Source organism: Polyodon spathula, chromosome 17 (assembly GCF_017654505.1).
Source record: "Polyodon spathula isolate WHYD16114869_AA chromosome 17, ASM1765450v1, whole genome shotgun sequence".
NCBI classification, from domain to species: Eukaryota; Metazoa; Chordata; class Actinopteri; order Acipenseriformes; family Polyodontidae; genus Polyodon; species Polyodon spathula.
Genome location: NC_054550.1, coordinates 1,508,871 through 1,532,795, shown reverse-complemented (window position 1 = coordinate 1,532,795; position 23,925 = coordinate 1,508,871). Strand labels below are relative to the sequence as shown.

General features: G+C 35.5%; 1 pseudogene; it reads right to left on the bottom strand.

Annotated features, from left to right (window-relative positions):
• Positions 1–2,904: 2,904 nt before the first annotated feature.
• On the bottom strand, positions 2,905–23,517 carry LOC121330076 (annotated as a pseudogene).
• Positions 23,518–23,925: the final 408 nt, after the last annotated feature.

Here is a 23,925-nt window from a genome sequence, read left to right as displayed (position 1 = left end):
TACACAGTGAAGGGACTGGACTGAGCACCAGGTTGCACTGCCACAGCAGCCATTTCAGTCTTTCAAATAAACAGAAAGAGTATTCAAAGAAAGAACGTCTGTTCATCTATTTTCCTTTGAAGTATATAGATCTGGATTGAAATTTATGATCCTCTATTTCAGTATGGTGGCATTCAATCAAAATTTCTGGGGGGGGGGGGGCATTATATATTTGAATTTAATTAAGGGCTTGCTGTATGTTTACATAGCAGTTTTGCATATTCAGGGGCTGTTTGGAGTTTTAATTGAATCCACCACTCAGTTCACATAAGGACATGGAAGAAAGGGTTAGGCAGTCCTTACTCTGACCGTCCTGCTCAGCTGTTTAATCAAGATGACTGCACTCTTCATAGACATTGTGAGGACTACAAATAAAGACTATACTTGGCATTTGTATATATTATCATGCAAGTGGTTTCTGTAGACATTTAAATAAGCTCATAACAAGCCCAAGTATGGAACAGTTAACAGGAGCAGAGATTGTTTGAAACGTACCTTAAAACTGGATCTGTACCATGTTTTGTGTTATAGCCAGGTATTAAATCCCTGTTACAGCCCGGTCGTAGCTTTAACACATGGAATAAGCACAAGGTGATTTCAACACAATGACCCGTGTCAATGCTCACTGCCTCTGACGAGACAGGTTGAGATTCTGCAGATGTTTAAATCCTTTGTGTCTGCTGTGCTTCCTGTGTGTCTGCTGCTCCTCAGTACATCTGTTCTGCGATTGTTATATGGGTCAACATGTGACACAGAGAGACAAAGGATTTGTGCCAACAGAAGCAGGTGACTTTAACGAATGTACTGAAGTGCTAATGCTTTGTGATTACAGCCAAATGTGATGTGGTTATCATATATCCCATAATAAGGGCACAGATTTACTCTTCAGACATCATTTTATCAACTCAACTAGACACTCAAAGCAATCATAGAAATTATAACTGTACCCACTGTTAGCATGTTAGCAGTATATGTTGCTGTTTTATAACACAGCCTTGATTAAAGTGGAGTTAATTGTCCTATTCTGGAGGATTTTAAAGATGACCTTGTACAAAAATGAAGGAGTGTAAAGTATTTTTTTTTTAAATGCATATTGTTTGCTTTTAAAACTACAGACCCTGAGTGAACATACCAGACACAAATATCAACAAGTTGTAAAGATATATATTGTAATTACAATGTTACATGGTACTAATTCATACCATACTGTGTGAAATTATTTTCTTTTGGTTTATGAAACGTGCAATTTTGCTTTCTTTAAACATTTCAAAGCAGCAATTATTTTGTACTGTCTTGATTTCTGTGAAACATTGTTTTTGTGAGCTGAGCTCTTTGAAGCAAACCCAGTACATTGTGAGTGGGTGGAAAAGGCATGTGTACTTCTTCGTGCTTATGTGCTGGCAAACTGCTCAGTAGTGCCGATGTAGGTCGAAAGGAATCATGTGGACGAATAGAGGTATTAAGAGGCGTCAAATTGAGCAATGTAATTAACTGCTGAAGAGAAATTAACAAAAGATAAGTCGACGTGTAAAAACTATAAAGCAAAAGGAACAAGCTAATAAATGGATCTTTGAAAAGGTTTAGTTTATGAGAATGGGATGGTTTCTTGAACTAGATAGCCACATGGAACTTCATGAATCCGCTCGTACAGTTTGTGTATCTGCAGCACGCCCTTGTCTGCATGACAAGTCCAATAAGCCGGTATCTTTTTGCCCTCTGGTGGTCAAACTGCATATGACACCTTCAGAAGTTCTGCCTTTTCTACTTCGACACGAAAATACTGTATTGCTGTTTTGCTGAAAATCAAGCAAATTTCTGATGATGAATTGAACATGATTTAAAACATTAAATTAACTTTTTAATCCCAGTAAGACCAACCTCATAATAACAGAAATGTGTATGACTGTTATTTAAATAAATAAATATACCCTGACAGATGAGTGTGACTGTGTAATAGTCTTGACTCTTCTAAAGATATCATTGTAATAGTCATCAAAGTCTGGTTCGTCCCTTTTGCTCAAGCCAGATTTTTGTCTGGGGTGTTACTGGAGTGTTTAGTCCTGGTGGTATGGGTGTTATGTCGTAATCAGAAATTAATTTGAAAAAATATACAACTGATATGTTAATGTCACATTTTAAAAATAGCTACAATGTTATTTTGTAGCACACATATCACCTGTCAAGAATATAAATATATTGAAACGCAAATATTTTTCCAAATTTGCAATGTCATGTAAAGTATTTTTGTAATGATTATCAATTGGAAAAAAGACTATTAAGTCATTGTTTTGTTTACTTTCTGCTCACTCCTTTGTGACTTTATAGAAGAGGATGTTAATTTGGCACAGTTCTACAGTACTTCATGTGTGTTTTTCAATGCCACATATTTAAGGTGATGAACATAATTTCTTTACCATCAAACAGTGCAATATGTTTCTTGGGAAGTTTAATAGTTTCTACTGCCACCTTCCTTGATACTTGAAGTCAACAACATTAAAACCGTTAAACAGTCGGATTTTCTTTTTTTTTTTTTTTTTTTAAATAAATGTAGACTGATTTGACCCTAATTGACCATATTTTTTCTCCCAATTTGAAATATCCAATTGTATTTTAGGCTCAGCTCACCGCTATCACCCCACGCTGACTCAGGAGCAGCAAAGAAGCATACACGCTGTCCTCCGAAGCGTGCCATCAGCCGACCGCTTCTTTTCACTCTGCAGGACCGCCATGCAGCCGACATGCTCTGTCAAATATTTACATGAATATCACTATAACAAGGTAGCACATTCTTATTCACAACAGAACATTTTAAGCAGGGAGGTTTTTTAAAGCCTCGTTAAATTTGTGTAACATTTATAACAATTCTTATAGTTTCTCCAGTTCTTGGTCCATTTAAGGATCTATTAGCAGGCCTGCCTTGGTTGGCAGTGAACCTGGACAGAAGTAAAACAAAGGGAGAAACTTCTTGTTTTTTTTTGTTTACAGTTAAAACCACTGGTTGGTTCCATTACCCATGTACCAACCCTGGACATTAAGCATTCAGAGTCCTACACGGATTACAGGAACTCCATTCAACCCTGGATATTAAAGCATTCTGAGTCCTACTTAGATCATAGGAACCCCATTCAACCGACACTAAGTGTTGATTTCCTGCTGGAAACTCCAAACACACCACAGGAAAATCACATTGAAAATTATGATTTGACTCTTTTGTTGGTCATGTTTTAATGATTAATGCCCAATAAGATGCCAAGATCTTTTCCAATCCAATTATATGCAGATTTTTAATGGATACTTTATATGATCCTGGCCAGGGAGACTGTAACCGTCTTATTCTGCTTTGCTGTGATTCAGCTTTGCAAAAAAATAACTCTCCTGAAGACTTAATAGCAGCTTAATTTTTTTTTTTTTTTTTTTTTACTGTAAATTGAATCATATTTATTTTTTATTTATGGACACAACAATGTGGCATAATTATTGGGCAATAATAATTAAAATACCAGCCATACATATTCTTCATTATGTTCTCAGTAGTATAATATAATATAAATAATTAAGGTTCATTTCAGCTAAAGCTTTTCTCTTAAAAAAAGGTCATCAGCTATGAAAGATACACTAATAAAGACTGATTATTTGCAAAATAATGTGCCATCATGTATCCTATTGCACATTTAACAGCTATGTTGTTTATTGTTTCTTTGAAACCAGGAACACATTTAATGATGACTAATACAAACATACAAATGTTTCTTTATTTTCTGTACACACTAGGAAAGGTTGCTGCACAGTTATTTGGCCCCAACATCACAAAAAAACCTGACCTCTTCAAATGTCATTGAAAGAAAAACATGCCACAAATGAATAGCCTCAAATTTCACACAGAAAATCCTTCTTTCAGCAAGCCCTTTAGTTTGCATCAAATTACTATTATCCTTCAGATAAGTACTTAAGCAATATATGCTACAGTTCAGGAAAGTGACAGATTCTAAAAACAGTAAAGGAACTAGTACAGCATTTCGTTTAAACATAAGGAATTTATATACTCTTTTAAGCAAACATTTTACAGCTGCCTTGAACTAAGTAAAGTTCCTGCAAAGGTCAAGATTAGAAGATTGAAGACCACTGTTGCTATCTTTATCACATCAATCAGGATATTACAATACATTTCTCTATTAAAGCTTCCTGGCTGCAACTATTGGAAAACACCATTTCTCACTGTAACTTGCCAATTAGTGCAGACTGAATACATTTACTTGCTATTTAAATGTAGGAAATACTTATCTTCTGAACATCTCTATGTTTCTCTCTCTCTCTCTCTAGATGGCATGGCTGTGTCATATGCCTGTTAACAGGCATAATAAAACAAGTTTGAAACGTGAATGCTATTTTCAAATCTTTAGCATATTATGACATATGCATTTATATAAACCTAAAAAGTCAAATCAATTATTCCTTTTAATCCAAGTTTTATGAATCAAATAGGATGTTGGTAATAACAAGCATATTTCTGTTATTATTTTAAAATGGTCTTTGTAGGTTAGACACTCATCTAACCTGCAATTGCATTTAGATTTTCCTACCAAACTACCTTTCTAGAACTTTAAAACACTAATACCTTTCAGCTGCCTTTTTAGCTTTGCTTGCTTGTAGGTGAATAAAAAGGACCTGTCTAAATATTTACAGGGGATTTAACTAATGGACTGGAAGTTGCCTTAAACATCTTCAATACTTTGAAGCACAAATATTACAGGAGAATAACATCTCTTTAATCCCCCTTTTCTGTGATGCATGTAAATCAATAAAGACTGTTATCAAAAGCCATTCACCTACAACACTAGAGAAATACTAACACACAATGAATGGGATGCTGATTGTACTAACAAACAATACAACTTATTTTCTGGCAAATAAAGCTATTGGATTTCCTTCTCGAGAACCTCTGTGTGTTATTTGGTGCACTACAAATCCCTAGTGAAACAAAAACTATACTGTACACTTAAACTTCTTTTGAAGTCTTTATAGGACAACAAACTATTAAAAAAGACAATAAGAAAATGCGTTCTTACTACTACACTGTTTACTATCAAATTCCCATGGAGATGTTTTTCTTTGGGTGGAGTGTTATCTATAAATACAAATAAAATAAAATAAATCAGGAATTAAATTATTATAGCATACAGCAGTTTGGAAGGTTTGGGAAGTTCTCTCATCTGCAAGCAATAACAGGGTCAGAGAGGGACTTCATAATTAATTAGTGCTGTGTAAATGGTGGGATATTTCACACCTTGTAAGACAGGATGCCTGTGGTAGCTAACTCAGTGTCTTTACACACTAAAATGCTAATTTGCACTCAAACACCATGGGGTTCCCAACCAGGCTCAGCGAAAAATGCTGATCTGAAGGACACTTCTTTCAGTCATGGCAGGAAAGGCTGCTTCCTAGTGCATCCTTGCAGTGTGGTTTGTGTGGGAGCAGGAGAGTGGGATCTGTGCCGACGTGAGAAACCATAACGTGACATGCAAAACCTGTTGCTGAACTGGGAGCGGGAATTAACAGGCATCAGCTGGGGTATGTCAAGTCGCAATTACTCCAGTTCTGACTCTGCCAGCTGGAGTTGGCAATGGTGTATGAGAAGTCCAAGAGTTGGCACATTTTCAAGCGCTAACCACATGAACACATTCACAAACTGTTTTGTAAAAATTTGAGTGTCAGTGGTCATTAAAGAGTGTTTTTTCAATATCAGCAACACTTGGCACACTAAAGTGAACACTCAGCTGTTGTTTCTGAATACAGTTATAGTGTTCCATTTTCCTTGCTTGCTTTTTTTTTTTTTTTTTTTTTTTTTAAATACTTACACATTTCTCCCTTTCTCCCAATATTTCTAAAATACCACAAAATAATCTAAATGTGAAAAGGTTTGCAACACCAAGTACATTTATTACACCTAAGGATCCACCAGTTTAATCTTCAACAAGGATAAGCCTGATTGAGCTTGGACACATTTAAAAAGATCATACTGCTCTACTTTGAAGTCTGAATACCTGTGCAAAGGACCATTCCTTATCTAATCTCTGTAACTATAATTTGATGTATGGGATATGATATTAACGTGAAAATGAAAATATTCTCCTTGACCATCTTTTCAATTCCAGGTTGAAGGCACTACAAAAGACTTCTTGTACAGCAGGGCTACATCTCCTTTATAAGTGAACAAAAGAGAAACCCTTGGCGCTTCAAGGATGAATGAATGCAGTCCATTCATGTGTACGATTTTAAGGGATGAGAAGTTTAGAATACCTTCTATAGAGATGCCTTAGGGAAAGTAAACAAAGCTACTGTTACAGTTAGAATACACCTAGAAAGTCGTCATAGACTTCAAAAGATTCAGAACTGTTTTCATACATGTGGTCTGTTTCATGTACTCTTGTCGTGAACAGGTATGAGGACTTTGCTATAAAAAGGTGCAGGTGTGTTTTCCTAACTTCACTCAATTGCGTCATCTTCTAGCTATTTCCAACAAACTTTATTCAATTAAGTTTCCCACAAAAACATTTTCAAAACTCTGGAAAATTACAGTTAACATTTTCTATACTGTACCTTAACAACATTCATATAAAACACAAATATCTCAGGCGACTTCCAAGTCATTAACCTTGTGTAAAAAAAAGATAAATAACACAGCACAGTGGTTAACTAAAAAGAAAAAATGTATCTCACACAGTGCTTCAATGCAACCACAGAACAGAGGGGAGTCCACCACTTCCAGATCTGCAGTATCACTGGTGGCCAGACGGGGGAGCTGTTCTATTGAGAATGAAGTCAGGACTATCAAGGTGTTGGGGCTTTCCCCAGAAAGCAGGTCCTGATAAATCACAGCAATGCTTTCAAGACACTCTGGAAGAAAACAAACCATTGATGTTTGCCTTCAGATTTTGTTGTGCATTGTCACATCAACATGTTTTAGGCCTATGCAACTATGGGGGACTGCGAAGTAAATTGACACAGAATGTTGCAGATAACATTTACGTTAATGTAATGCACTGTAGTTGTATTCTGATTGGGTAAGGTTCAAGACAGTGTTGTCTAGAATCTGTATTTTGGTTTGGAATTTTAGTGGATGTTATACAGGCACACAACTAGCACATTCCAGCGTTGGTTGAGACAAACACAAGAGAAACCATTAGATGGAAAACTGGGACAGTAAATGTGAAGGGGACTTGTACCAATGATTTTCTTGGTTGCAAATTTGGTAGATGTAGCACAGATATGCACAGGAGGCAACTGAAGGTCTGTGAAAATACTTTCCAAAGACACATCTCAGGTATTTACTTTGTTAGACAATATCAAGTCATGAAGTTAGGTTAATCAGGTTAAATTAAAAACAATAATCTAATTTCTTAAAAATGGAGGAATCTAACATTGGTACGCACTGTGATTTAACTTTAAATGTACTGAAGTATATAAACTCTTGTTCCACCAATGCTGATGAGTTTATGATAATCAGATCACTTTGGCTCCAGTATAAATGTCCTTGGTAAATATAAATTGTGGGGGTTGTTAATAATCACACTAGGAAACAAACGGCAGGCACAATCAAACCTAGCTGCTTTAGGTCAAGAACACACACATAAATACATAAATAAATATCAACCCATGTCCTGCAGACGTCTCATTGAAGTGCAGGACACAGACCTAACATGAAGACACGTGTGGTTTAACCGGTACGTTTATTGACACAACTAGCTGGTTTATTACCCACGAATTGCTCAGTTTCACCTTCAGAAGCACATATCATGATGTCATCTCTATTGTAAATGTTTACTGTAAACAGGGGTCCTGGGTTCGATAGTCAGTTACATTTTGCTTTTTTTTAATTTTATTTGTGAAAAACATAAAATACCAACTGTTTCAAATAAAATTAATCTTCCGTTTTCCATATGGGAATGATTGACTGAGCCTACATGCAGCACCAATGGTATTCAAATATTAAAAGGCTCCCTTATGACACAGACAAGCTCATTAAAATAACAAAAGAGGTTTCAAAATGGCATTCACTGAATATGATCCAAGACTGTACAACCTCCAGGGGTTCAACTAATTGAACCTCTGGCTGTCACAAGTGAAACTGAGAAATGAAGACCAGCATAACACAAAACAGACATAGTGCTGTCAGAATGGGTTTCTTTATGTCATGGGGACCATTTTAATGGTGATGACCGATTTTAATAGACGTGCTCCCCTGCTGTGATCTGGTTTTCTAACACCGGGTAGTACATACCAAATCATTTTATTTTGCATCTGTAGCTGTATAAATTGGCTGCCAGAAATGTATGAGATTCCACATCAGTTTCTTACAGACATTCTACCAGAATATTCCTTTCTTTTTTTTTTGTTTTTTATTTTTTTTTTTTACTAAGAGACGCCCATTGAGAATATATATATGCAATATATATATGCAACCCTTTTTAGGATATGAACCTAGTTTTTCCCAGGTATGGAAAACAAACATGAGTACTTAATGATGCTTTCATTTTCTTTAAATAACTTATTTGTTTTTCTAACTTCAAAATTAAATAACTTAAACCAAAAAATGTAAAGATGTACTTTTATTATTTTTTTTATTATGCATGCTTAAAATAAAGCTATAATACACACACTATCCTGTACACTCACCCTCATAGTACAATCTAATCTAGAATGCATAGAGAAAATCAGAAAATGACATCAGACAGTCCATTGCATCGTCCAGCAGCATAATCCTACAGCCAAACCAATAATAACCAGTTACTTCAATGGCCAGTGCTAACAAGATCAATAATATAACAACATAGGTAAACAGCTGCACCTTCAGCATTTTAAGAGATTTTAGCTACAAGCTGGAAGATTCAGTGAAACATTATTTAAAATGATTTAAAATATACACAGGTGTATAGGATGCAAAATTGTACGGTAATATGCACATGATAAATGAGATTAACTGAACCACCAATTAAAAGACAGGGGGTTTAGAGAAGGGGGTAAAGCACACTGTAAAAAAAAAAACAACAAATACAGTCAGATGATCAGAGAGATTCAAAAAAAAAAAAAATGAGATTCATTTTTCCTTTTGTTTTATTATTTTGGCTCATTTCAACATATCTTACCTTGAGCGTCTGAAATGCAGAAGCTGGCATATTAGGATAATTCTCATTTAGAGATTTAAAGTTGGACTGGGAAAAAATATTACAGATTTATATACAGGGGTACAAGGATGATGCACATTTTGGCGTATAACACTGCTGAATTAAAATGACATCTACATTTCAAGCATGCTACAAGTTTACCTCTCTGAATAAAAGACAGATTCCCTACATCTGGAAAGTTTTCAGTTATTCTATCCCACACAGGAGCTGCAGAGCAGTAAACACGGCTGTGGCCAAAAGTTTTGCATCACTCAGAATTTTAGATTTAATTAAGAAAAATAGCTACAGGAACATGATGTAGATATTTTATTTAACATTATGTAATCAAAGAAACTACAACATTATATTGTGAAAGTCTACCGGAAGCCATAATAGTATTTCATGTTAGATTTCAAAATGTCGAATTTTTGTATTTTTGTACTTTTTTTCGTTAAGTATATGGAAAACATTATTTAACAGGTTTCATTTGACTTTATGAAGCAAAATTAGTTAATTCTATATATAGAGGGTGATGCAAAACTTTTGGTCATAGCGGTATACAATACACCAACCTGTCACTTCCACATGGTGAAAGTGCTTCACAATACGCTGAACCAAGGACTATATTACATTGGCTTTTGTAACACAATACTTTGTCAATAGGGAATAATTTAAACTGTATTTAATAGTTATTGCAAAACTTTAACACAGTACTGAAATACAGAATAAAATATTTCATGCTATTATTTGGGTTACACATAAGCAGACATAGTCTAAAAGTGTCAAATCCCTCACATTCTTTTTCATTTAGGGTGAAAAAAACCCTGCTGTAAATAAGGCAGATGCTTTGTAGCCTTTATTGAGAACACACTGAAAAATCAACAGTAAGATAAAAAAAAAAAAAAAAAAAAACCCACAAGTAAAACGCTCATTACCTTCCAAAAAAAATAAAGCATTTAAATGCAAATATTTACTATAAATCCACATGTGCAATCAGTATTGATAAATAAACTCAATGGGGAAGACTAGCAGTCTCATTTGGCTCCCACGTCAGGTTTACCTTTGCCATATTTGTACTTTGACGTATTTACAAACATAAAAGGTATTTTACAGACATTTATAAACACCACGCAAAAAGCTATGTTTAGTTTGTATTGGTCACATACAATATAACGTTTCCTTCTTATGATAGATATGTTATGTTGTGTTATGATATGTTACACAGCTTTATAGCACAAATGACCATACTGTCTGAAAACCAATTAAATGACAGCCTTTGTGGCCAAGAGGTCTTCCTGGTCTAATGCAGTGGTCTTTGTAAATTCTGTATAGGTAGCTATTTAATCTGCACTATATACAGGTAATATTCAACCTTCTGAAAAACTGGAATTCTCACGCAATGCTATGCTTAACAAACTGCTGGCAACCGTCCAAAAAACTGCACCCAAAGAATTGCTTGGATGAATTTCTTTAAGAACCCACATGAAGTTATTTCAGCGTAGCCCATCTGAACTTCCATGGAGTGCTCCTGTTGCTCTGGTTTCCTAAATCCAATTTCCTATTCAGAATGAACAATGCCCAGTGGACTGCATACAATTCCTAACTTTAACTAAGGGGTGGCTGAGTGGTGGGAAGTCAGGAGAACTGATCTCAAGATGACTATACAGTTTAAATCTCTATTTTACGAAAAAGAAGAAACCTATATTTAGACTTCACCTCTCTATAATCAGATTGCTTTTGGATATGCTACAAAGTAGACAGAATAATAAAAATATCCCCCTACTTCTAGAAAAAAAAAAACACACACACATCTAGCCTACATTTTATTACCACCTGTTTGTGAGCACGGCCTCATTTTTCAAGTTGAGCCACAATTATAGTGGAAAAAGCAGTAAGACTTAATTGCATAATGTAATGGAATAATAACACCTGTCAGTCATTCAGTGGCTTAAGCTTAACCTTTCTGACAACATTATATATAACACATGACCCTAATGAAAACCTTAAGCAATAAAACACCAAAGCTACCTGTCAATTTCCTTAATGACGTTCCTTTAAAAAAGTGGTAGGTAGGTGTGGTGGCTTATACAAAATGACAGTGTTTCAAATCCCTTAATTATCCAGTGATCATCACGTAACATTAATTTCAACTTGTAATGAAAGCAACTTCACAACAATATATTCCTGTTCCACAGTAATTACATCTGTAAACTGCAGGGAATGTACATCTGTAAACTGCAGGGAATGTACACTTTATTTACTGTAAAGTGACTTCACTTCCCAAACAGTTCATCAATGCAACTAGTGGTATAACCCCCTAAATATCCCCCCCACCCCCACCCCCAACAGAATGTTTTTGGCATGACAAAATACTTGGATCAACTCGGTAAATCAACAGCAACAACAGTTCTGTCCTTGGTCTTGATTTTTGGCCATGCAGTCATTTAAGACAACAATACCCCGTATCGTTAATCAGTTTGAACTTTTTTATATATCCAGTAACTTTTAACAAACTTGTACTGTTTCAAAACAGAACACAGCTGCAGTGACATGCTGATGTGTCCTGCTACAGGTATATAATTCTATTGCAAGTTGTGGGTTAACATAGGGATCTACTGTTACTTTACAGCCTGTGAAATTAAATTGAGAAGCATTTGCTGTATATTAATTTGTTAAAAGTTCCAGGACATATATAAAATAATACTAAATAATCCTTAAATACTGTACAGAGAGGAGGTGTGTGAGAGCGAGAAAAAACTTAAGTGAAAATATAACAATTGCTACTTGTGCTGGAAGGACCAGCACAGTACTTGTTTTGAAGAAGTGTTTGGGGATGTGTCTCGTTGTTTTGGCCACCGTGCCTTTTTGTTTGATGTGTTTTTGTTGAACCTTTTTGTTTAAATAAATATATGCAGCCGCATTTTTACCAATAGTACGTGTGTGTCAGTTTCCTCGTCCGGAGGCGTCCTTGCACAGCCGTTCTGCCACAGACTTGGATATTTATCAGCAATAACATGTTCTTTTCTTTTCTTCACGCATCTCATTTCCCAGATCTGAATTTTTTTTTTATTTTAAGTAATGAAAACTGCACTAATATTATGCAGAGACTGCAATCGCCGTATACAGGGCATATTATTGCCGGATAACCTGACTGACAAATATTTTGTTATTGCATTGGGGTTTAAAGGATGGGAACCTTTTACAACTGTAGCTTGAATAACATATCCATTTTAAAATAAAAAAACAAGAATGAAAAAAATTCATACTCACCCCTCATACCCTGAATCTCATTGTGAAGTCAATTCTAAATCAGCAGGAATACAGGTAAGCATGTGATTGGAAACAGAACTGGTTAGTGGGGTACCACAAGGGTTTGTACTTGGATCCATACTGTTCCTCATTTATTGGTCCAAGATATACATTGCAAGATTGTCAAGTTTGCAGATGATACCAAACTTGGGGGGGAGCAGTGGACTCTGAATCCGCAACCCAGGTAATTCAAACGGGTCTGGACCTCTGCAACTGGGCAAACTTGTGGCAAATTCATTTTAATGTTAAGAAATGTAAACGATTGCATATTGGGTGTAAAAATCCATGTTATAAGTATAACATTAACAAGATCGAAATAGGGGACGAGGACTTTGAAAAGGATCTTTAAAATAGTTTTATTCCTTTTTTGAAAATCTGGCTTTGCCTCCAAAATAGAGTCCAGGTGTGGCTTCATTTTTTTATTTTTTTTTTATTTTTAATACAGTAGCATTCTTGGACCAGTAAGTTTCAGTTGTATTATTTATGATGAGCTTTTACTGTTTCCAGCGCATTAACTTGTTGATACTAAAAAAAAAAAACTAAATCAAACATCCCCCTCAAAAAGGGCAATCAGAACACCTATTGACCCCTGAAGTATGCAGAACACAACCCATGGATTCTAAACAATTTAGTTCATGCACTGTACTGTAAGATTTGTGGGCCACACATTCCCAACACAGTGTAAATATTAAGAAATGTTATATTAGCACTTCTAACAAGAGGAATCGCTAACCCCATATGTTCTGCAACTAAAAATAACATTACAGTCGTCTTTTAAAAGGTTTCAAGATCCTAAAATAAAAGAAGTATTCAAGTCCACTAGTACCTCTTAGTCCACTGGTAATAAATACATAAAATATCACTACCATTTTACATGTCTATGTAAACTCCCGTGTTTAAGACTATACAGATTGAAGACGGTAGGACAGCTGATAAGAGCTGCTGTTCTATATGGTGTTTGAAACATCTTCGTTCTTTGATATTCAGCAACTACATGGTTTACTCCAGTGACGCCGAAAATGTACGTTTCAAAAAGCTTGAATAACCATAGCAATAAATATTAAAAGTTTCTGAAAACACTGATGCGCAGGCTGTGCAAAAGAAAGCAACCCCGATTTTACCTTTTCCTAATCCTTAAGAACGAATTTCTTTTTTACTTCACTCTTAAGGAGATTTACAGAAAATCCTTTCAGTGAGGAGTTTGGGCTGAAAGGTGACACAGCTTGTCAACTGCACTGTTCCAACATACACTGCAGGGTTTGGAAATCACACAGTGTGCTCTGTTAGTAAAGACCTTTGTTGAATAGCAGATGGGCTCCAACATCAACTCTCACTTATTTCACTGAATCAGCTGTAATACACAATTTGCTAAATTAGTCATGCCTCAACGCTTTAAGCTCAGTTGTTAATTAGAAACAGACCATTTTTGTTTTAGCACCCCCACCACCTCTATTTCCAACATAAACATTTCTGGCACGTGCAGAGGCAGTTTATTGTTCCCTGAGCGTACAAGTCAAACAAATGTTAAATAGCAGTGAAACGTGTTCTGTTATCTATGGCTCTTACCGCTGGTTTCATATTGTACACCCTGATTAGCTCCGATCTTGTTACCTTATCCAAGATTAGTAATAATCAGGCAGGGTTTGAAAGACCAGCCCGTTAGGACATTCAAGTCTTGCCAATTCTCTGCAGACAGTTCAGACTGGATAAATAGATAATACTGTTGGTCTACTTCCCTGGCTGTTAAAAGTTCATATCCACATGTAATTTAAAAACACTTCTTTTTCAAGTTGTCATCATCAAGGCTATCTATTTTTTTTTAATCAATTGCCAATACATTATTCTACCCAGCTTTCCCACCAAAAAGTTGCGTCACTGCTGCAACCCACTTGTCAATCGGGCGAAATGAAGATCAACAGACGACCTCTGTTCCTGCAATCTAATCATTATCCTCTTTTCACCCGCCACACCCAGCTAATGGATGTTTACCAAGCTCTGGACCCTGGAGGCTGACACATGATGAGGCAGACACAATTCCCAGTCCATTTTCCTTGTTAACCCTCCCTAATCCAGCCAAGACCATCTATGAGAACGATAATAATAAAATATAAAACAAAGGGGGTCTTGTTTAAAAAAATAGTTAACTGTTGAAACCACTAGATCATAGCTAGGCTTGCTACTTTTCGATATTAATCAGTAAACGTCAAATTCCCAAAAAATATGAGTAAATAAATTTATATAGGATACACGTCAGTAAAACCACTCGCTATTTTTTTTTTATCTTCCTACCAAAACTAATCATTTAGAAATTTTTAGTTTTTATACTTCCTGTCTGTCCAGTCTCATTTCTTCTCTGAATGGCTAGGGGTCACTGTCAATCATTTCAGCGGTCCATTAGTACTGTCGTTTCACTGCCATTGTCATACTTAAATGACTGTCAATCACCAAGACCTGCACCAACTGTGCACTTTTATTTGCCAGCTACAGCGCCTTTAATTGAAAGCGCCTGCTTTGAAATTAGAGGGTTAAGGTGTAGGTAAGCCTTTGCTACAGGTATACGGTGACAGGTACTAGTTTGATTTGAAAATGGGGTGCAAGAGGAAAACACTTAATGAATATTGTGCACAATACCATGACCAATGGCTGAAATCTCAGCGTCAGGACGAAGCGGGCCCATCTGCCTTGCCTTCCAGTAACTCTGAGTCCAGCTGTGCTGAAGCAAGACAGGGGTGGAGCTCAGACTCCAAATAATAAGTGCAAGTTAGTTATGTTCAGCTATCTAACATTTTGTTTTGTGAACATTATTTTTACTCGTGACTTAATGGTATAAAAGTCTGTATAACAGACTTTTATATGTTGCATTTTCTACTGCTTATTTGAGACCATTTTTAAATTTGTGTAGGATCTATATCTATACACACTATAGCTCCGCAGTTACCAAACGTTACTTCAATTAGAATTTTGGTAACCATGGTTTTGTTGCATATTGAATATGATGAAGGGGTTTCACTAAATAAGACGTTTCTCAAATGGCATAAAAAAAAAGTCTTTTTTTTTTTTTTTTTTTTTTAAAAGCACAACCAACGTTTTCACCCATTCTCTGTTTGAATGGAAAAATAAAGATCGAAAAAAAATGTAAATTCTTTTGAAAATAAATATCGATATTAATCGTCAAGTTGGCAAAAAAATTTTTTATCGAATATTAGCAAGCCTAGTCATAGCACACTAATTTTAAAACTGTATAATCTGAGAATTATTCTACAGTAGCTGACATTCAAGGTTAAAATTAACATTGCTGTACAAACAGTCCTGTAGGCTTTTAACTGGATTATTCCACATGCACGTTATTATTTTTTGATTAACCTTGCAGCTAACCATCTAATTGGGCTGTACCTTGTGGCATTTTTAATTTCTTTACCACAAAAATGTTGGCTGGGCAATAATGTGGTTTGATGATTAACTACAATCATAGGCATCATATTTCAGGCACTCGCCTAGAGCATCATCACTCATCAATCGTGACATTTTAAACAAATAAAAAGTACTCTTTTAGAAATGCTAGGCTTTAGAAATGCTTGGCTTTGTACATTTTTGGGGAAGAAAAATCTGTTGGTACAGCAGAAATCAAATGCTTTAATACAAGGCTTTAAATGAAGTAACTTGTGTGAAGAAAGAAAAGCATCATAACCAACATGATTAGCAACAACATTTTAAAAATATTTCAAACCTAGATTATTATGTGCTGGTTTTACATTAAGTTAAGGATGAAACAAAGAGGGGTAGAATTTTCAGCTGGGAGCAAGAGAAGAGGGAAGGAGGCCTTTCTTCAAGATCAGAAAGCTGCCTTAAGCCATACAACTAATTTTTAAATACTGCAATCAGACCAAATCAATCCTAGACTATTATATAAACACATAAAATAAAGCAGATTTAGCAAAGACTGCAGGTTACATCCTAAATGCAGGCTTTATTACTGGAATTCCTAGAGATATTGCAAGCCCCCACTCCTGGACCAATATTTTATACCAACAGAGGAGAGCATTTTCATTTCTGCATCTCATCTAAAACATGACAGTAAAGTGCAAGAGGTGTTATCCCCTAGAGATTTCCAATCATATTATTTTCATTTCAGGGAAGCAGTGCTCTTGTAATATTAAAAGCACTGGAACTAGTTTAACCCTCCTAAAGTAATCTGATTACTGACAAAGTTTGTCTTAGGTTTCCTAGCACATTTTTCTTGGGTGAGACAATCTTTTTCTTGAATGTTTTATTTAAATCAATTTTACAACTCATTTCCGGCACTGGTTACAAAAACATACAACAAGCATACATCACAAGAAACAGGAACCTTGATTTCGCCCTTGAATACAGTTTAGTGGAAACAATGAACATTTCCAAGAATTTCAAATAAACTACCAATCCAATGCCTAAAATAAGAAGAGTCAAGTATCAAAATAAACAATTAGCATAATTGACTTTATAGTATAGCTAGTCTAATAGGCACATTTACGAGGAATGCATTTTGATGCACTTATAATTTCTTTGAACTTTGTTGTTGTTTTTAATCTCCCTTGGTATGATGGAAAGACACAAATATTTCAATTTAGCAACACTATTCCACTTATCAAACAATAGTCTGCACTTTGCTGCTATATATACATCAGTTATAGGCAGGTTTATATAATGTATGCAACATGTTGGAAAGACTGTTGCAGATTTAGTAAGAGTACTATTTTTGAAATTACACTCAGGGTATAAACTTTGCTGTTCATAACTGTGTGCTTTCATAACTGAAGAGGACCCCTCTGTTAACTGTACAACCGTAGGTCTGCTAGCCATCGGCACAACAATTATGGGGGATGGCAGGGTGGTTAGAAATGTTAAAATAACGCAGGTTTTGGGAATCTCAACAAAAAAAGATGATCCAAATATATTACAGGATATTCTTTTTTCCCCATGTGCACAGATCCAATTCCTTAAGCAATCTCCGGTTTTATGTGGAGGAACACTCTTAATAGAAATCATTATTAGCTGCATTTTACTAAATAGTAAAACGAGAAACAGAATCATCCTGAAAAGTCAAAACCAAACCCAAAACTAAGAGGTCTATAAAAAAAATAGCTTAGCAATGAGTTCCCAGTGTACACCACTATGTCATTAGTAGGTTTGTTTACATAGCTCAGTACTTAGAAATGGAGAATTTGATGGAAAGCATGCTCAATAGATGATCTACATCAAATGTGTAAAATCTGCAGTTTCCAGTCTAGTTGAGGGGAGGCAGATTCAATAGAGTTAGACAGTACCGTCGTAATACCACTATACACAAGACTGGGTATATTTATTTAACATGTTCAGACAGGAAAAGCATTTTGAATTCCACATGTATTTTAATGAGGAATTTAGACTAACCCAAACTGCAATGCGTAACAGTTAAAATCACAGAATACGACTGGCATGTCTACATTTACAGTATACTTGATGTTGAAGTACTGAACGAGTGTAGTAGGAATGCTATCAACGATTTAACTAAAAGAGGCCACACTGAAATCCTCTAACATGTATTGCTCATATACTACATTAGCAGATGTTTCTGTCTGCTGCTAAAGTGTGCTAAATATTTACAATCTGTCCCTTTGTGGTAACATTTTAAGCTACAACAAACAACCCCAGAGACAGAGCTATTTGTATCACTTGTAACATTAAAAATGCCAGCCCAGAAATGGCAGCAACAAAAAAAAAGTTCTGTAGGTAAGGTAGTTTAAGGGAACAGAGCACTGAATTCCCACTATCACATCTTTACATTTTATATCATGTCTTATACGCTCACTCTTTGTCAAAATTTAACAAAATGGTTAGCCTCTTATTCACAATGAAGTGCTGACTGGAAAATGTTTGATATTTATGGGGTCCTGTAGAAGTAAATCACAGAATGTTGACTGTTCATGAATATGTTACTTCTAGTAACTTCTTTCAATATGCAGGCCTATAGGAGGCCATAAAAACAATAAAGCCCTTTAATTGGTTATTATAGGTTTGCGAAGTTGTTATTTTATTTTTATTTTTTTTGCAGAGTTAAATCGAATTTAAAATGTTCTTTCCTATGAGACACAGCATTAAATAACACAGATCAATTCACCCAACCATGTTAACAGCAGTTATAGTTTTTTGTAAGAAGCAAGATGATTGACACAAAACCTTGGTTTAAGATTTGTAGCTCAGCAGGCTTCCCAATGTGACACTGACAAATGGAATTGTAATTTTATTGTATTTTATAATCCATGAACTTGAGAACATTGGATATATATTTATATCTTTATTATCAAGTATAGTATAACGATTTTTTTAAAAATACTTTTATATTTAAAGAGTAACTACATCATTAAGTGTTGTTTACAGTAAATACATATACAGTATAAAAAGGCAACCTACAGTAAAGCCACTCCATTGTCTCCCTTTATAAAAACTCACCACACAATTACCTACATTTGATAGAACAGTTGATATAAATCATGGTAAGTTTAAATGTTTTATAATTCAAGTGGCAATGTGATAGCAATATAGCATTCTGATAGACACTCTGTGGTGAACACGCTTTGGTTGCCAGTCAGTAGATGATTCTGAATGCTTACAATAAGGCAGCTGAGACAACGATCATTGATCTAAAAGCTAATGCAACCGAAAACATATTCCTACAGCAATTACCATAAACACTCGAAGTGCCTTGGGTTGTTGCATTAAATCACAATTGCAATAATCTCAGTAAATTATCTTAGACCTCTGTTAGAGATTTTTCGATGACACATACGTCTTTATTTTATATTGTATTCATTGCTGATGCTGCACATCTTCCAGTAAAAGCATGCTAACTGCGTGTTTAGTTAACTATATTATTAAATCTTCTTTGCGGGGGATGCAAGATACATGTTTAAGCTATGCAGCCATCAAATATAACGTCTCAACTTCTTGTCTAGCCTGCAATTTCTGATTTTTCACAATGAGGGATACATTACACATTTTGGATAGACCACGCTTGTCAGTGGAGATTCCGGACATCCTGTTCAAGACAATGGCACTTCCAGAAGTTTTAATACACTGGAACTCAACACGATGGACAAAATAAACAAAAGTATGATGCTTCTTATGGGAGGGTTTGGCTTTCCAGCAGTTGGACTGATTTCTCTTTTTTTCTGTCTCTCCCCTCTCTCCCTACTCCAACTGCCCCCCCCCCGATCACCTCCCGCTGTAGCCTCCGCTCTCTCCCCCTGTCCTTGCCTCCACCGCTCTCTCTCACCTCCCTCCTATTGACTCCTTCTCCCAACTCTCTGCAGACTCTGCTACCTCTATCCTCTTCGTCTACCTCACCTCCTCCCTCGACTCCCTCTGTCCCCTCACCTCCCGACCAGCCATTTTGGTAGTAATGTAGCACCTGTATCCCAGCTGTTAAATGACAATTACCACAGCCTATCATACAGCTAATTCAATGGAAATGTACAGATGAATCGGATACAGATCCAGTACTAATTTAAAATGAAAACCATTACCTTATAATAGCATTTTAATTATCTGTATGTACTGTACATTACTATCCCCTGTGTTCCAATTCTATCCCAGTACAAATCTGCATCAGATATTGCAATTTTGTAATACTTTCTACTACATGTCTTGACAAATCCTATTATGGCTTTTCATTCAAGAATCATTTTGTTTTTTTAATTTTAACTTTTCCTGGCTCAACAAAAGATGAGCTACTGTAGTACTGCCAAGATTATACTAATGGAAGTGCATTAACAGCTACCATTTAGGGAATTATTTCATAAGCTGTTACATGACAGGTAAATAACTAGTTTAGATTTATTTAGTTTTAAATTGGCTTGTAATTTGTTGAGCAGCACTGCCGCACAGTTAGAAAAGAAAAAAAAAACACAACTAAAACAAAAGTACATTACACAACACAACTTAACCCAAACAGACCTGTACTTATTTTTCAAACAGCAGTATTTACCTAAAACACAGCTGTTTTATAGACACTGAATCATAAACATTAGAAGGCATTAACAACAAATATTGTTGTGTGTTGTGAAAGAAGTGAGTGTTTGAGAAGCATGACTGTTTTTTGACTTTGGTGTACAGCGCTGCCATTACAGCCCCTTCTGACAAAACACCTTTGAAAGTTTTAACTTGCAATTTCACCTTCTGTAACAGCTGCTGTAATTGACAAATACACAGCAAACACAAGGGTTTAGAAATATCGGTTTTATTGATTAGTTAAGTGGTCATAACTTTAAAGCCATGTTTTAAAGCACTATGAACAAAATAACCTTTTTTTACATTTATTTTATGATCAAGTGTTTTATATTTATGGATAGAAACTGAGGATACTGTACTGAAATATCTGTCTGCAATCGGGACACAAGCACATGCATTATAAGCAGCTCCCACACGAGGCCCTGCAGCAATTAATTGTTTCCCATCCAGGAGAAAAGCTGAAAAGTAATTTTATCCGTGACAGCAAATGGTGGTTGCCATCATGTATCCTCTGGTAATTGGCAATTCAGAAAAATAGACCTATTTCACAAAATGCATCTATCTCTCAAGACTCGCTGTCCACAGGTGTCAGACAAAATTGAATTCTAAATTGGCTGCTGCAACTACCAGGGAGCTGGGGAATGGCTGAGGAAACAGGACATCTATTTTGTCCTGAGACGTTGAAGACTATGTCAGACTTTTATGAGTTGAAGTGACAGAATTGGGCTGCTTTACTGTGACTTTCATCCACTGCATTAAAAGGAAGTGCTTACCTCCATTCTTTCCGATCTGTCTGTCCAGAATGTGGGCAGTAAGGAGGATCGGTTGTGTGGAATGGCTTTGACAAAGCTGAATTCTCGAAACAGGATGCGATTTCCATTTCGCACACTGTTAAAACTGTACAGAAAAAAAAAAAAAAAAAAAGATTACTGCTAGGGATATTATAATACAATTAATTGTTGACTTGGCATCCGAGGTAGTATCTAAAGTGTATTTGTAATGTTCTCTCAATATATCTTTTCATAATTAATTTTTTGTATTTATTTTATCTTTTATTATTTTATCTACCTTCAAAAGGGCTGACATTTTATTCATTTTATATTTATCATTTTTCATCTAGAAACAGGATATTGCTCAAAGAGAGTAGAATGCCTTTTTGACAGGGAGCTTCTGAAGCTATGGTTTAAAGTTGCAACATAAAAAGGATTAGACAAAACACAAAGGATTTAAAAAAAAAAAAAAAAACATGACACAAGATAAGAATCCAAATTGTATAAAGATTACCCTAAAGTCATTTATGATTACATCTAGGGTGGTGTTATGTCAAAACAGTGCACATGTCCTGTAAATTTGACTGAAACTTCCACAAGAAGCGTCCAAAAGGAAAAAATCAGACCTCCGAATACCAAATGTCTTATGAATTGAAGAGCCTTGTAATCAAAACAACCTGTTGAATAACATAATTTAATCAGGCTGCAAAATCTCAGTTGTTAAGATTGAATAAATCATATAACAGTTCTACTGATGTTACACACTGAACTTACTCTAGAAATGATTAATCAATAACTACAAAGACAGCACAACAAAGACTGTATAAACCGATATAAAGATTGTACAGTCTGTGGTACTGATACCCAAAGATAACAAATGTTCTACTTTTTTCATTTTTCCTGTAGGCGATTGCTGCCTAGACAGTTTTGTGTTTATCAAACAAAGTAAATTAAGAGGGCTGCACATTATTATCAGACCTGAAGCAGTGCTTGTTTAGGGATATTATCTTGTTTTATTCAGACCCAAGAAGGCTATTTAAACCCAATCAGACCCAAGACAATTCTGCAGGCAAGTTGGGTGGTTTGATTCCTCTAAAAAATAAACGATGAACTGAGTAGTCATTAAAATCTATGTCACAGATCTTTAAAAAAAAAAATGTATTTATGAATCTGCTAATTATAAAACCTTAGGCTGGGCAAAGCAGTAAAAAACAGATTACTTCTCAACGCAACAAGGTTGGCATGCATTTAATGAGTTGCCTGGGTGCTCCATGGAACATACTACTTGTACAACATGGTTATAGATTAAAACAGTGAAAAAGCATAAAAAAGATTGGTAAAATATAAAAGTTTGAAATATGCTTTTTAACTAAGAAAGCATGTCTGTATACCAAATCTGTGTAACCTGGTAATCAAAATGCAGAACTACTGTATAACATATAGTATCGGTGTCCACTGTTTTACGACTAACTGCACCAGTCAAGACGAAGGCTTGTTACTGTAGATATTTACTGTAAAATGTCAGCAGCTGTAGGTGAAAGGAAAATCCCAAGCTTGGAAGCCTCTGGAAAGATCTTAAAAACAGCCTAGCTTTTGTCTCTGCAGAAGAAAGCATCTGTCAGCCAGCAGGGTAGCTTGTGTGCATGTTGAGGGACAGATAAAGACGGGAGGAGGGAGCCTGCAGCTTGTACATACACAACACTTGTGCTACACATTGTCCAACAGTACCTTAAGTTGCAAGCTTTTCATTTCACTCAAGCTAACCTCTGCAGTGAGTTTGGCAAACAAAAAAATGGAAGAGGTTTATATAGGGACAACCCTGGAACCATTTCTGTGCAATGCCTGGAGGTCCACAGGAGCATCGATGTATTTAGTTGTTGTAAATTCTGTATAATGTATACCAGTAATACAAAATAAAAATAGAACTTTTGCAGCTAGTAGAATCAGGATCATAAATGCAATTTTGCACGAAGATGACCATACACATGTTTTTTCAAAATTAGGTTGTCTGTATATTATTTATAAAGTATGTGGATTTCTAACAATAAATATTAACAAAGCATATAATTGAAATTACTAGGAAGTGTACACTGATAAAAACGTCACGTTCAGTTTGCGTCCAAATTAAAATGTTCCTTTTGTTTTACAGCTGAGTTGTGCTGTGTTTCTGTGTTCTGTGATGACACTTACCCATCCTGCACGGTCTGAGGCATGTCTGATATTATTTATGCCAAGAAACTTTGCTACACCATAGGAATACAAATAAAGCTGTGCAACTGTTGTGTAAGCAGCTTCCATCAGTAAGAAGTCTGACCAAAACTGAACTCCATGATGTGAATGTTTGTTGCAAAGTTTGACATAGTGGTTGTAAGCATGACAGAAAAAAAACATCAATGCATTGATAGAGTCCATTCTCAGATCATGCACTTATACCATTATACAAAATAAATACAAATATATGCTCACTACTTAAACCATTGACTAGCTGCAAGTTACGACTAATTTTAATTCATACAGTACAAACCCAAAGGCTGTGCTTATTTGTTACATTGTAGTCTCAGAAGGCATATTTACAGCTTTTACAGTATTCTGATATTTCTGAATTATTGCTCTAATATCCT